Source organism: Odocoileus virginianus, chromosome 16, assembly GCF_023699985.2.
Source record: "Odocoileus virginianus isolate 20LAN1187 ecotype Illinois chromosome 16, Ovbor_1.2, whole genome shotgun sequence".
NCBI lineage: Eukaryota > Metazoa > Chordata > Mammalia > Artiodactyla > Cervidae > Odocoileus > Odocoileus virginianus.
In genome coordinates, this window is record NC_069689.1 from 4,903,730 (window position 1) to 4,920,220 (window position 16,491).

The 16,491-nt window shown below is 38.3% G+C and overlaps 1 protein-coding gene across 2 annotated transcripts in view; it reads left to right on the forward strand.

Annotated features, from left to right (window-relative positions):
• Window positions 1–16,491, forward strand: part of LOC110143088 (neuronal acetylcholine receptor subunit alpha-7) — a 149,883-nt gene that overhangs the window by 102,863 nt on the left and 30,529 nt on the right. The gene's annotated exons all lie outside the window — the stretch shown is intronic.

The following is a 16,491-nucleotide window of genomic DNA, read 5'->3' on the forward strand; positions in this document are numbered from 1 at the left end:
TTCATTATGCATGAACGTTAAATATTTGTCAGTCCCCCTTTTTTTTGCATCAGTTGATATAAGCATGTGCTTTTTGTTGTTTAGCCTGGCAGGCTATAGTCCATGGTGTTGCAGAGTCGGACACGACTGAGAAACTAACACACACATGGTTGATTCAGTGATCAGTTTTGAAATGTTCAACCAGCCTTGCAATCATGGAATAAACCCCCTTGGTTATGTGTATAATTCTTTATATATGCTGTTGAATTGTATTTGCTTATTTCTTGTTAAGGATTTTTATATCTGTTTATGAGGGAATGTAGTCTATACATTTCTAGCTTTTTTCTTATTATTTTTTCAGTATCATCTTTGTGATTTTGTTTTCAGAACAATATTAGCTTCTTAAAATGAGTGGATAGATATTCTTTCATCCTCTGCTTTCTGTTAGAGAGTTGTAGAAGTGGTATTAATCCTTCTTAATTGTTCAGTAGAATTTTCTAGTGAAATTATCAGGACCTAGTGAATTCTTTTCAGGAATTTTTAAGTTATTAATTCAATTTGTTTAATAATTTTGTGACTGTTCAGTTTATTTTCTCTCATTTAAGTTTTAGTATGTTGTGCTTTTCCAAGGAATTGGTTTATTTCATCTAAAATGTGAAATGCATATGTGAAGAGTTGTTTGCAACACTCTCTTGTCATTTTTTTGATGTGTATAGGGCTTGCAGTAATATACTCAGATTCATTCCTGATATTGGCTTGTCAATTTAATTGATCTTTTCAAAGAAGTAGATTTTTGTTTCATTGACTTTCCCTATTGTTTTTATTTTCTTTCATTGATTTTTCTTCCTATATTTATTATTTCATTCTCTCTACTTTTATAGGTTTATTTTTTGCTTCTTCTTTCTTGTTACCTGAAGAGTGAGCATGGAGTTACAGACTTGAGATTTCTTCTAGTATAAGCATTTGCTACTATGCATTTCCCTCTCTGGTCAATACCAAAATCAGATTGATTGTATTCTTTGCAGCTGAAGATGGAGAAGCTCTATACAGTCAGCCAAGAAAAGACCTAGAGCTTACTGTGGCTCAGATCATCAACTCCTTACTGCAAAACACAGGTTCAAATTGAAGAAAGTAGAGAAAACCACTAGGCAATTCATTTATGACCTAAATCAAATCTCTTATGATTATACAGTGGAGATGACAAATAAGATTCAAGGGACTAAATCTTGGAGATGGAGTACCTGAAGAACTATGGATGGAGGTTCGTATCATTGTACAGGAGGTGATGACTAAAATCATGCCCAAGGTAAAGAAATGCAAGAAGGCAAAGTGGTTGTCTGAGGAGGCTTTACAAATAGCTGAGAAAAGGAGAGAAGTGAAAGGCAAAGGATAAAAGGAAAGATAGACCCAACTGAATGCAGAGTTCCAGAGAACAGCAAGGAGAGATAAGAAAGCCTTCTTACATGAACGATGCAGAGAAATAGAGGAAAACAATAGAATGAGAAAGACTAGAGATCTCTTCAAGAAAATCAGAGATACCAAGGGAACGTTTCATGCAAAGATGGGTACTCTAAAGGACAGAAATAGCAAGGACATAACAGAAGCAGAAGATATTAAGAAGAGGTGGCAAGAATACTCAGAAGAACTGTACAAAAAGGTCTTAATGACCCAGATAACCATGATGGTGTCATCACTCACCTAGTGCCAGACATCCTGGAATGTGAAATCAAGTGGGCCCTAGGAAGTATTACTATGAACAAAGCTAGCGAAGGTGATGGAATTCTAGCTGAGCTGTTTCTAACCCTAAAAGATGATGCTGTTAAAGTGCTTCATTCAATATGCCAGCAAATTTGGGAAACTCATCAGTGGCCACCGCACTGTAAAAAGTCAGTTTTCATTCTGATTCCAAGAAGGGCAATGTCAAAGAATGTTCAAACTACCCCAGAGTTGTATTCGTTCCACATGCTAGGAAGGTAATGCTCAAAACCCTTCAAGCTAGACTTCAACAATACATGAACTGAGAACTTTCAGATGCACAAGTTGGATTTAGAAAAAGCAGAGGAACCAGAGATCAAAATGCCAACATCTGCTGGATCACAGATAAAGCTCTAAGAAAATTAAAAAAAAAAATCTACTTCTGCTTCATTGACTACACTAAAAACTTTTGACTGTGTGGATCATAACAAACTGTGGAAAATTCTTAAAGAGATGGGAATACCAGACCACCTTATCTGCCTCCTGAGAAATCTGTATGCAGGTCAAAAAGCAGCAGTTAGAACCAGACATGTAACAGCCGACTGGTTCAAAATTGGGAAAGGAGTACGTCAAGGTTGTATTTTGTCACCCTGCTTATTTAACTTACATGCAGAGTTTGTCATGTGAAATGCCAGGCTGAATGAAACACAAACTGGAATCAAGATTGCCAGGAGAAATACCAACAACCTCAGATATACGATACTATAATAAAGGCAGAAAGTGATAAGGAGCTAAAGAGCCTCTTGATGAAGGTGAAAGAGGAGAATGAAAAAGCTGGCTTCAAACTCAGCATTCAAAAAACAAAGATCATAGCATCTGGTCCTATCACTCCATGGCAAATAGATGGAGGGGAAAGTGGAAACAGTGAAAGATTTTATTTTCTTGGACTCCAAAATCACTACAGACTGCAGCCACGAAATTAAAAGACATTTGCTCTTTGGAAGAAAAGCTATGACAAACCTAGACAGCATATTAAAAAGCAGAGACACCACTTTGCCAACAAAGGGCAGTATAGTCAAAGCTATGGTTTTTCCAGTAGTCATGTACGGATTTGAGAGTTGGACCATAAAGAAGGCTGAGTGCCAAAGAATTGATGCTTTTGAACTGTGGTACTGGAGAAGACTCTTGAGAGTCCCTTGGACAGCAAGGAGATCAAACCAGTCAATCCTAAAAGAAATCAACCCTGACTGTTCATTGGAAGGTCTGATGCTGAAGCTGAAGCTCCAGTACTTTGGCCACGTCATGCGAAGAGCCAACTCATTGGAAAAGACCTTGATGCTGGGAAAGATTGCGGGCAAAAGGAGAAGGGGGCAACAGAGGATGAGATGGTTGGGTGGCATCACTGACTCAATGGGCTTGAGTCTGAGCAAACCCTGGAAGATAGTGAAGGACAGGGAAGCCTGGCATGCTGCAGTTCATGAGGTCACAAAGAATCATAATGGCTTAGTGACTGAACAACAACAAATCTCCCTCTCTGTCCTTTACCTGCACTTCACAAATTTTGATATATTGTATTTTTATTTTCTTCAGTTCAGTTTATCTTTTGAGTTCTCTGTAAAGTTTGTTTTTAACTCATAGATTGTTTTTTAAATGGTGTTTATATTCCAAGTGTTTGGAAATTCTCCTCTTATCTCCTTTTTTTTTTGTTTTTAATTTGATTCCATTGCAGACACAGATCACACATTCTGTATGGTTTAAATTCTTTTAAATTTGTTGAGGATTTTATGGCACAAGTTGTGATCTGTCTAGCATATATTCCATGAGGACTTGAAAACATTGTTTTTGCTGTGTTGGGGAAGTGTTTTGTGTCAGTTAGGTCCTATTTGTTGATGGTGTGTGTTCTATGACTTTCCTAGTTGTCCTCTTATCAAGTATTGAGAAGGAGTGTTGAAGAATGTGGATTTGTCTCTCTTTTTTTTTTTAAACTTCTTTCTGGTTTCAGTTCATATATTTTTCAGCTTGTTTGTTTGGGAAAGAATGTATGATTGCTGTGTCTTCTTGGTAGATGGAATTTTTATCAGTATGTAAATTTATTATCTGCCCTTTGTAATTTTCTTTCGTCTAAAGTCTAGTTTATCTGGAAATAATACTGTAAATCTTGCTTATTTTAATAACATTTTCTTGGAATATGTAATTTGGTTGGCGTTCTACAGTCCACAGTTGATCGGGTTGGTGGTAGAACATGAGTTTTTCCTTTGGTGTTTAGCTGAGGTGGGACTTTTACTTAATTTGTTTTCTGTCTCTCTGGTTGCCCCTTCTTGGTCATTTGGCTCTTCTCAAGATGCTTTCATTGTTTTTGTCTACACTTTTGATGCTTCTCCAGGACTCAGTTTGGAATATGAGACAAATGGAAAGCCCAGGGTCCTAGTGTCAGTCCTTCTGCTTTCTTCTCTGCATTTTCACAGTGGCCTTATGTTTGTTTATATATTATGTTAAGAGTTTTAGGCATAGTTAATGGAAGTAATAGTGCTGTAAAACACTAATAACAAAATATCATACTCCAGGCATTTTTTCCCTAAAGTAGGTATTTATTTGGGGCAGAATACCCAGACCATTGCACTTTATTTCTTATTTGTCTGTGTATATATATATATATATATTTTGTGGAACTGTTGTTGTTCCACAAAACTGTTAAGTAACTGTAGTGAATACATCAAAATGGAGACTTTCATTTTTCCCAGTTCTGGAGGCTGGAAATCCAAGATCAATAGCCAGGCAGTTCTTTTCCTGGCGAAACCTCCCTTCCTGGATTCTCACTGTGTCCTTGTATGGAAGAGAAGAGAGAGAAGATGAATATTAATTTAGCCTATTCTTATAAGGCTACCAGTCCTATTGGATTAGGACCCCATCCTTATATCTGAACACTTAGTCTTAATTACCTCCTTAAAGGTCCTGTTTACAAATATAGTCATACTAGGGGTTAGGACTCCAGCAACATATGAATTTGGAGAGGGGGCAGTTCAGTCCATGCAAATAAGTAAGTGTCTAGCCTATCCATAACTGAAAGTCTGAGCTCTAATTTTTGTTTTTTGAAAATGATAATAAACATATTTGTGACTGTATTTATTTTAATCATATGTATTTTTCCAGATGAAACATGGGCTTTTTAAGGTTCTTAAATCCTCTTATTCCATTTTACAAAATTTCTTTCCAAATACATTATACCAGCCTGGTTTACTTATAAGCAAATTAGGTCCCTGATGATATGTTCCACTTAATCTAAACCAAGTTTTTATTTTTCATTATTAACCTTCTTGCTTCAGTTTTTTGGTGGAAATATTTAGTATAACTTTAGGCAGTACATCTTTAGATTAACTTCTTGAAGATAAAAACAATGTTTCTGTGTTATCATTTTTAGATTTTATTTATATTGTCATAGAAAGTGGTATTTTTCAAAAACATAATGCTAGTTTGTTTAGATTTCTTATTTATTCAGATTATTGTTGATGAATTTCTTTATATTCTTCACCTAAAGGAAAAACTCCCTTAAAAAATTAGTCTGATCATTTTTCAGCCAGTTACTGGGGAACTCCAGGCGTGGACTTGGTGGACCCGGTTAGGTGGGAGGTTCTCACGGTGGCCTACATGCCTGCTCAGCGGCCACGAGCCCAGCTGGGCAGAGTGCACAGTCAGCACCTTTCCCTCTGTGTTTTCTGGTCACCTTCACTCCTGTGAGAATTTCCACACCTGATGCACAATCCATGTGTGCACGGTAACCAAGGGCACCAGAGGCAGAAGTTCTCCCTTTCCTGGCAGAGGTGGCTGGCCTTCTCTTGTTCCCTTGGTTTCATGGCCCTGGAAAGAAAGGGTGTCACAGGTTACACAGCTTAGAAGTGGAGAATTCACTTTTACTTCATGGCCTCATTCACATTCATAAAGTAGGCTGCCCCACCTGTGTTAGAGGAACTGCAGGGGGTCTGAGCAGCCCAGGAGAGCAGAGGCCAGTGCTTTCCCCACATGTAGCCCTGGGAGTGCAGGGAGCAGTCCTGTGTCCCAGGTCACAAACAAGCTCAGACAGAAATATAGATCAATGGAACAGAATAGAAAGCCCAGAGATAAATCCACATAACTACGGACACCTTATCTTCGACAAAGGAGGCAAGAATATACAATGGAAAAAAGACAAACTCTTTAACAAGTGGTGCTGGGAAAACTGGTCAACCTACTTGTAAAAGAATGAAACTAGAACACTTTCTAACACCATACACAAAAATAAACTCAAAATGGATTAAAGCTCTAAATGTAAGACCAGAAACTATAAAACTCCTAGAGGAAAACATAGGTAAAACACTCTCCGACATATATCACAACAAGATCCTCTATGACCCACCTCCCAGAATATTGGAATATAAATTAAACTTAAAGTTTTGGCACAACAAAGGAAACTGTAAGCAAGGTGAAAAGACAGCCTTCAGAATGGGAGAAAATAATAGCAAATGAAGAAACAGACAAAGGATTAATCTCAAAAATATACAAGCAACTCCTGCAACTCAATTCCAGAAAAATAAATGACCCAATCAAAAAATGGGCCAAGGATCTAAACAGACATTTCTCCAAAGAAGACATACAGATGGCTAACGAACACATGAAAAGATGCTCAACATCACTCATTATCAGAGAAATGCAAATCAAAACCTCAATGAGGTACCATTACACGCCAGTCAGGATGGCTGCTATCCAAAAGTCTACAAGCAATAAATGCTGGAGAGGGTGTGGAGAAAAGGGAACCCTCTTACACTGTTGGTGGGAATGCAAACTAGTAGAGCCACTATGGAGAACAGTGTGGAGATTCCTTAAAAAACTGGAAATAGAACTGCCATATGACCCAGCAATACCACTCCTGGGCATACACACCTAGGAAACCAGATCTGAAAGAGACACGTGCACCCCAGTGTTCATCGCAGCATTGTTTATAATAGCCAGGACATGGAAGCAACCTAGATGCCCATCAGCAGACAAATTGATAAAAAAGCTGTGGTACATATACACAATGGAATATTACTCAGCCATTAAAAAGAATACATTTAAATCAGTTCTAATGAGAGGGATGAAACTGGAGCCCATTATACAGAGTGAAGTAAGCCAGAACGATAAAGACCAATACAGTATACTAACGCATATATATGGAATTTAAAAAGATGGTAACAATAACCCTATATGCAAGACAGAAAAAGAGACACAGATGTATAGAACAGACTTTTGGACTCTATGAGAGAAGGCAAGGGTGGGATGATCTGAGAGAACAGCATCGAAACATGTTTATTATCAAGTGTGAAACAGGTCGCCAGTCCAGGTTGGATGCATGAGACAAGTGGTCGGGGCTGGTATACTGGGATAACCCAGAGAGATGGGATGGGGAGGGAGGTGGGAGGGGAGTTCAGGATGGGGAACACATGTAAATCCATGGCTGGTTCATGTCAATGTATGGCAAAACCCACTACAATATTGTAAAGTAATTAGCCTCCAACTTTTAGAAATAAATGGAAAAAATTAAAAAATTAAAAAAAATAAAACAACTCTCCTAGGGAGGCAGCTTCCTTGTAGGGAGCTTCCTTGCAGCTCAAACGATAAAGAATCTGCCTGTGATACAGAAAACCCACGTTTGATCCCCAAGTCGGGAAAATTCATGGAGAAAGAAATTGCAACCCATTCCAGTATTCTTGCCTGGAGAATCCCAAGGACAGAGAAGCCTGGTGGGTTACCGTCCCTAGGGTAGCAAAGAGTCGGATATGACTGAGCAACTAACACTACACAAAAACTTGGGAGGCAGGGGTGAGATCTGGGCCCTGCCCTCTCACCTAGATGAGATGGGCCGGAACTGAGCAGGTACTGCCTTTGAAGCACTGCCCTTTCTGAGAAGGGGGCCAGAGGAGTATCTCCTTCTCAGTCCAGGAAGGTGAACAGGAGGCTAACCTGTTTCTGGCTATGCGAGGGGAAGTTCCATGTCACAACCAGGGGCTTGGAGACTGGAGAATCATTCCAGTCTGTGGCATCTGGAAGGCAAGATATGTGCTGTCCAAGTTCCATGGTGGTGCATCGGTTGTTTGAGCCTTGAGTTTTCTGCCACCTGACAAATAGCACAAACTACAGTGGTTGGCGTCCCAGAGTGGGGTCTGGAAAACTGTGAGGGGACAGCCACAGGGCTCTGCTCTTCTCCAGCCTGTCCTTTGCTTCCACCAACACTGGCTGCATTTGTGTCTCCTAAGCTCTTTGCATAGGCCTTCATTAGATTTTACAGCAAATGTTGCACAGACCGTCAGGGTTGAATGCATATAGATAGCAATGGAACTCAAAGGCAAACAAACACGCACAAGTGGATGAGTTGAAAATTAAGCTTACAAAAAAACATGTAAAGAAACAGCAGCTCTCTTGGAGCAAATATCAGCAGATACAACAAACTGCAGACCTGGATCTAAATTTTAGATAATAGAAACTAATAAATAATGTTTAAATAATTAAGCACAAGAATTGAAAATGTAAGAAAAAAGCAAAACACTCTTTGAATAGCTGCTTTGAAAAAAATCACCAAAAATTGATAGAGATGAAAATTATAGATGTCAAAATAAAAAACTCAATTTATCTACAAAACAGAAATAAACTCATGGACATAAAAAAAACTTACAGTTATCAAAGGAGAAAGGTGGAGGAGGGATAAATTAGGAGTTTGGGATTAACATATACACTATTGTATATAAGCTAGATAAACAACAAGGACCTACTGTATAGCACAGGGAAGTATACTCAATATTTTGTAATTACCTATAAGGGAAAGGAATCTTAAAAAAGAATACATATATGTGTGTATGTACACGTGCTCAGTCATGTCCAACTCTTTGTGACCCCATGGACTATAGCCCTCCAGGCTCCTCTGTCTATGGAATCTTCCAGGCAAGAATACTGGATCCATTTCCTCCTCTAGGAGATCTTCCTGATCCAGGGATCGAACCTGCATCTCCTGTATCTGTTATGTTTGCAAGTGGATTCTTTACCACTGAGCCACCCAGGAAGCCAGTATATATACACACACATACACCCCCATATAGTTATACATATATATGTGTATAGCTGAATCAGTGTGCTGTACACATTATAAATCAATAACATGCCAATGAAATTTTTTTTAATTGAAATCTTGGTAGAAATACTGAGTGTCAGATGAGACAGTCGAAGGAGTAGAAGCAATTTCCTGGATTGAATCATAGCCTGTAAAATATGAAATCGTATTTTCATAGTTGGGAAATATGAAAGAAGAGTGAACAGTTGGACTATCTCATACTTCTCAAGTGCTTCTCTGTACCAGGTCCTGCAAATATTTTACATACGTTTACAACATTTCTGAGAAGGGTACTTTTATTATTCCTATTTTTCAAATAAGTCAAAAATAGGAGGAGTCATCAAAATAACAGCACAGTATGTCTGAGGTTGGCAGAAAGCAATATATGTGGATGCATGAACCCCACTCAGGAGTGACCCCACACTTATTAACCCTGAGACAGGGCATATGAGTTCCTCTCATGAGAAGGTGCTCCCACACGCAGTGGCCGGTATTGTAGAAGGAAATAGTAGAACATGGGAGAAGTATTAGGAGATGATTTTTCAGTGTAAAGGTAAAATTATGACCCATGTGCAGATATGTAAAAATGGACACATGCTAAAGAATTAATTTTACTCATAAAACTGAGGGAACCAGGCAGATGTTAGATCCAATTAAAGGAAAAGTCAAACCTGGACAAATGTATATGACGTAAAGGAAGGTTGAGATGAATTGTAAGTGGACATAAAATGTGTATATTTAGAGGGCACAGGAAATCAAATAAACAGCAGTGAAATCACTCCCAGACAACACATAATTTATACATCTATCCCCTGCCTGCCAGCTTATAAAGAGCTTCCAAAGATCTCAGATGTAGTCCCAGACCGCAGGTAGCCAGCTCAGAGCTCTGTGCTTGTAGAGGATGCAGTTTTCCAGTGAAATATGATACAATTTTTTTCTCCAGAAGCCATGTTCCAAAAGAATGGCCGAGAATTTAATAATACTGATGAACAACATAAATCCTCAGTTTCAGGAGATACAAGAAGTCTGAGAAAAGATAAATAACAAGACACCTAGACAACTTTACCAAAACCTGCAGAAGGCAGGAAGCTAAGGAGATGCTGGAAACACTGAAAGAGTGAAAGATAGTTTGTTACAAAAGCATGAAGCTTAGACTGACTGCAGGCTTTTTAGAGGCAACAGTCAGAAGCAGAAAAAGATAAGAGTAACATTAAAGTTTGAGAGAAAATAATTGCCGACCTAGAATTCTGTACCTGCTAAACCTTCTTTACATGAGGGGCAAAATCAGGACCTTTTCAGGAAAAGGACTCAAAAATTATTATTGCCATGAAGAGGTAAACTGCCATAATGAAACTATCAGAGTATAAACGTAGGAACAGGGTCTGAGATGAAATATGGTTAAAAATTCAGGTAAATATAAACAATTTGAACATATATAATATTAACAGTGAACTTGAGGGTGGGGGTAAAAACAAAGTGAGATTAAAATGCTGAAAATAATAAAGCACTATATGGCTGGTACTTGGAGGTAAACCACTTAGTTGGATGTTAAGTTGCTCTGGCAGAGCATAGAGTTACCAGCTTTGGGTAAGATATACATGTTAAAAATGTAAGAATCAAAACTATCTGTGATACATTGCTAAGATGGCGGGGGAATAAATTCTAGATTATTGTATGTAAGGTCCAAAATTTTGTTTGAAATATCTGTGTGTATGCATGTGGTATGCATGTGCATTATATACAACCAGTGTATCCACATCCATATTAAAAGCTCAGAAAAAAATGGTAAAGAGGTTACCTCTGAATTATAAAATTATGGGTAATTTTAATTTTTATTCCTTAAATAATTTCATTGATTATTTTGTACCTACCAAGTGCTTTCTGTTTTCCCTTTTTGTGAATATGCTTTATTCTGTAATTAGAAAAGAGAAACAAATGTTCATTTTAAAGGGATAAAAAACATAAGAATAACTATCAGAAGCATAAGAATATTTTTTTAACTTCCAGACAAATGAGAAGCTAGTAGGGAAAGAATAAAGAAAATATGAGAAGCCTAAAGAAGCAAGGGAAGTGCAATCAATGGAGAAAGAAATAAAAGAGGGCAAAATTAAAGAGTAAGAATAAAACCAAGCATTGTAAGAGACAAGAGAAGAGAGAGGATTAGGCAGTTAGTTAAAAAGACAGAGATTCCCCAACTATCTGTCTATCTACTGTCTATCAGAGGCTTCTCAGGTGGCACTAGTGGTAAAGAACCTGCCTGCCAAAGAAAGAGACATAACAGACTTGGGTTCAACCCCTGGGTCTGGAAGATCTGCAATAGTAAGAAATGGCAACCCACTCCAGTATTCTTTCCTGGAAAATCCCATGAACAGAGGAGCCTGGAAGGCTATGTCAATGAGGTCACAAAGAGTCGGACACAAATGAAGCAACTTAGCCACCATGCATCTATCTATCTATATTTAAAAATCCAGCTATACGTTATTTGGATGGAAATAAAGCGTAAGTACACAAGAGGCAAAAAAAAAAAAAAGGAAAAGGTGTATTTGATCAATTGGAACAAGATAAAATTAAATGGCTGTGTTTACAATAGGAAAACACACACATACACACACTCATGTGCATGCACACTTGCTGTAAGAACAGGTACAATTAAGGTTAAAGTTCAAGTAATAATGAAATTTCTAAAAATATATAACAAATTTCACATGTACACACCTAGTAAAATGACTGATACAAATGAAGAAAAATTGGTAGATAAATCCATAATTATAATAAAAGATTTTAGTATACTTTTTTAGTACTTGATAGTTCAAGAAGGGAAAAAAAGTGTGTATCAATAGAATTCCACAGTTAACAAGACTCATCTAATGTAGAGAAATGGATACAGATAGACACAAATAGAGATGTGTCCTCATTCTACTGAAAATATATATCTAGAGAACTGAATACCCAAATGTGAATAAAAAAAACTTTAGTGGGTGTGAATGTGTGAGAGCTTGTGTATGTATATGTAAGGAGAAATTCATAGCCTTAAATGCTTACATTAAACAGTTCAGTCACTCAGTCGTGTCCAACTGCTTGTGACCCCATGGACTGCAGCACGCCAGGCATCCCTGTCCTATCACCAGCTCCCGGAGCTTGCTCAAACTCATGTCCATCGAGTCAGTGGTGCCCTCCAACCATTTCATCCTCTGTTGTCCCCCTCTCCTCCTGCCTTCAAGCATCAGGGTCTTTTCTAATGAGTGTGTTCTTTGTATCAGGTGGCCACAACTGGAGCTTCAGTTTTAGCATCAGTCCTTCCAATAAATATTCAGGACTGATTTCCTTTAAGATTAACTGGTCTGATCTCTTTGCAGTCCAAGGACCGTTCAAGAGTCTTCTCCAACACCACAGTCCAAAAGCATCAATTCTTAGGTGCTCAGCTTTCTTTATGGGTCAACTCTCACATCCATACAAAACTACTGGAAAAACCATATCTTTGACTGGACAGACCTTTGTTGGCAAAGTAATGTGTCTGCTTTTTAATATGCTGTCTACGTTGGTCATAGCTTTTCTTCCAAGGAGCAAGTGTCTTTTAATTTCATGGCTGCAGTGACTTTGGAGCCCAAGAAAATAAAGTCTGTCCCTGTTTCCATAGTTTCACCATTTGCCGTGAAGTGATAGGACCAGATGCCATGATCTACATTGTTTGAATGTCGAGTTTGAAGCCAGCTTTTTCACTCTCACTTTCACTTTCATCAAGAGGCTCTTTAATTCCTCTTCACTTTCTGCCATAAGGGTGGTGTCATCTGCATATCTGAGGTTATTGTTATTTCTCCCAGCAGTCTTGATTCCAGCTTGTGCTTCATCCAGTCGAACATTCAAAAAGTTCATATCATAGCATCCAGTTCCGTCACTTCATGGCAAATAGATCGGGAAAAAAATGGAAACAGAGACCGACTTTATTTTCTTGGGCTCCAAAATCACTGCAGATGGTGACTGCAGCCATGAAATTAAAAGACGCCTACTTCTTGGAAGAAGAGTTGTGACAAACCTAGACAGGTGTATTAAAAAGCAGAGACGTCACTTTGCCGACAAAGGTCTATATAGTCAAAGCTGTGGTTTTTCCAGTAGCCATGTATGGATGTGAAAGAAGGCTGAGCATCAAAGAATTGATGCTTTTGAAATGTGGTGCTGAAGAAGACTCTTGAGAGTCCCTTGGACAGCAAGGAGATCAAACCAGTCAATTCTAGAGGAAATCAACTCTTAATATTCATTGGAAGGACTGATGCTGAAGCTGAAGCTGAATCTCCAGTACTTTGACCACCTGATGAGAAGAGCCAACTCATTGGAAAAGACCCTGATGCTGGGAAAGATTGAGGGCAAGAAGAGAAGGGGACAACAGAGGATGAGATGGTTGTATGGCATCATGAATCAATGCACATGGACATGAGTTTGAGCAAACTCTGGGAGATAGTGAAGAACAGGGAAGCCTGGCATGCTTCAGTCCATGGGGTCACAAAGACTTCGGACACAACTGAGTGACTGAAAAACAACAACAATGGTAAGGGGGTGGTTAGTCTTGTAAGAAACAGCCAAACTGTCTTTCAAAGTGACTGTTCCATTTTGCATACCCATCAGTAGGGAATGAAAGTTGCTGTTGCTCTATATCCTTGCCAGATTTGGTGTTCTCAGTGATCTTGGGTTTGATCATTTGGTAGGTGTGTGATGATATCAACCCTCTTGATTGATACATTTTTAAAAATAAATTTGAAAAGGTGTATTTTGCAGGCAAGTCCCACCTAGCATCACTACGAGCATGTATGTATACATCTTAACTAAAGTATTAACTCACTAAATCTAGCAGTAATTTTTTTAATTGTTTAACAAATTTAGTTTTCTAATAAGAATGCAAGTTTTAACTTTAGAAAACTTCATTGCTATAATTCACTCTATAAACAGAATGAAGGAGAGAAATCATGTGATCATCTTGGTAGTTAGAGAAAAATCAATTGGTAGTATTTAATAGCCATTTGTGAAATAGAAGAACACTTGTGTAACCTGAAGTAAGGTCTTTACCAAAAGATCATTTAATGCTGAAACATTACAGGTTTTTATATGTAGAACAAAATAAAGATCACTTAAAAATATCTTAATAATGGTATGAATTTAATAAGAAAAGTAAAAGAACAAAATATTGAGAATTAGAAAGGAATATGTTTCAGTGATAAAGAATCCACCTGCAATGCTGGAGACACAAGTTCAATTTCTGGATTGGGAAGATCCCCTGGAGAAGGGAATGGCAACCTGCTCCAGTATGCTTGCCTGGGAAATCCCATGGACAGAAGAGTCTGGTGGGCTACAGTCCATGGGGTCGCAGAGAGTCAGACAAGACTTAGCGACTAAACAGCAACAAACTAGATTATCATCATTCACAGACTATATGACTTTTTTACATGACTTTTTTACATGAAGAACTCTTAGAGACTGTCTAGACAACATATTTTGGATACAAGTATGAAATTATGAATGTATATCTTTACTCTTGGGACATTTAGAAAATGTAATTAAACAAATCTTATTTCTAATATCTGCAGGTGTTAAAAAATGTCAATTGAAAAATCTAAGACCAAAATAAACGATAAGTTATATATTTCTGGGAAAACTCAATATCATAAAGATGTCGAAATCTCCCAAATTAGTCTGTAAATTTTACGTGATTCCAACTGAAGTCTCCACTCAGTCTTTATGGGATTGGACATGAGTAAAGGGCCAAGGGATAGGTAAGATAATTTTTAAACAAAGGACAAAGTTGGAGGATTTAGCCTGCCAAATACCAATGTTTCCATTCTGTTGTAGAGATTAAAATGATGTTGTCCTGGATCAGAAATAGTTCTTGGTTAATAAAGAAACAAACTTGGGAACCCAGAAACTTGACATATTCCGTGGTAACATTTATCCCATATTATTTATAACACTGTTATTTGTTTTTCAGTCACTCAGTCCTGTCTGACTCTTTGCAACCCCATGGACTGCAGCATGCCAGGCTTCCTCATCCTGCACCATCTCCTGGAGCTTGCTCAAACTCATGTCCATTGAGTTGGTGATGCCATCCAATCATCTTTTCCTCTGTCATCCCCCTGTCCTCCTGCTTTCAATCTTTCCCAACATCAGGGTCTTTTTCATTGAGTCGACTCTGCATCAGGTGGCCAAAGTATTGGAGCTTCAGTTTCAGCATCAGTCCTTCCAATGAATATTCAGGGTTGATTTCTTTTAGGATTGACTGGTTTGATCTCCTTGCAGTCCAGGAGGCTCTCAAGAGTCTTCTCCAATACCACAGTTCAAAAGCATAAATTCTTCAGTATCAGCCTTCTTTATGGTCCAACTCTCACATCCATACATGACCACTGGAAAAACCATAGCTTTGACTATATGGACCTTTGTCTGCAAAGTAGTGTCTCTGCTATTTAATATGCTGTCTAGGTTTGTCATAACTTTTCTTCCAAGGAGCAAGCATCCATTATTATATTATTTATAACACTGTTGCAACATTGTTATTATCTATCCAGTGTTACATCTGATTGTTATCATCACATCCATGTTATATACCATGTAACATATAAATTGGTGGTTAAAGAAAAGATGTTGATAAATTCTTCTGGAAGCCTCCTGCTGATGCCTAGATGTCTGCCTCCTGGGATCTCTGAAAGGTAGAAACAACCATGAAATTTCAGTTCTGCTCAAGACTTTTTGGTCACAATCTATGACAAGTCACATGGCTATAATTTGAATCTGTCCTAACACTTTAGAATAAAATATAAAGCAAAATAAAAATACCCAGATAAAGGACTTAACTACTCATTTTTGAAACAAAATTGATCTTTTCTCTGCAGATACTTTTCCTCTGAAATCTAGGCATCAGTGGTGTCTTAACATGTAATTGGCAGCTTTTTTTTAATTAAGAGATTTAAGATAAATGACACCTTCCACTGACAGTTGTTTGAGATAGATGGATTTCCTCTTTTTTCTTCACATACTTTTTCCTTACAATATTTTAAACTTTATTATTTTATTGAGATATAATTGAGGTATATATAAAATATTGTATGTTTACCATGTACAGTGTGTTGATTTGATACACATGTGCCGTGTGCTAAGTCACTTCAGTTGTGTCTGATGCTTTGTGACCCTATGGACTGTAGCCTGCCAGGCTCCTCTGTCCATAGCCTGCCAGGCTCCTCTGTCCAGCCTAGAATACTGGAGTAGGTTGCCAGATCCTCCTCCAGGGGTCTTCTCCACCCAGGCATCAAACCTGCGCCACCTGCAGCTCTTGCACCTCCTGCATTGCAGGCAGATTCTTTACCGCTGAGTCACCAGGGAATCCCTGATTCACATTTATATTGCGATGTAACTGCCACTGTAGCATTACTGACATCTCTATCCTCATCCCATAATCATAATTTCTTTTTTGTGTGTTAGGAAAATTAAGATTGTTTTTGTCTTTTCTGCTCTCCCTCTTTCTGTCTTTTGAGGACTGTGTGACCTCAGGGGAAACAGGTCTGATGGTGCCCGAGACCCTGTTCATTACAGTCCTCACCTCAGGAGCCCACAGTGTGCTCTGGGCGGCAGTGTGTTGTACCTGGGATTTTTGCTCAGAGGTGGGGGTCGGTGCTGCCAGGTCAGATAAGCAGAGGTTGCACGGAGCTGGGATTGGAGGGCTCTGC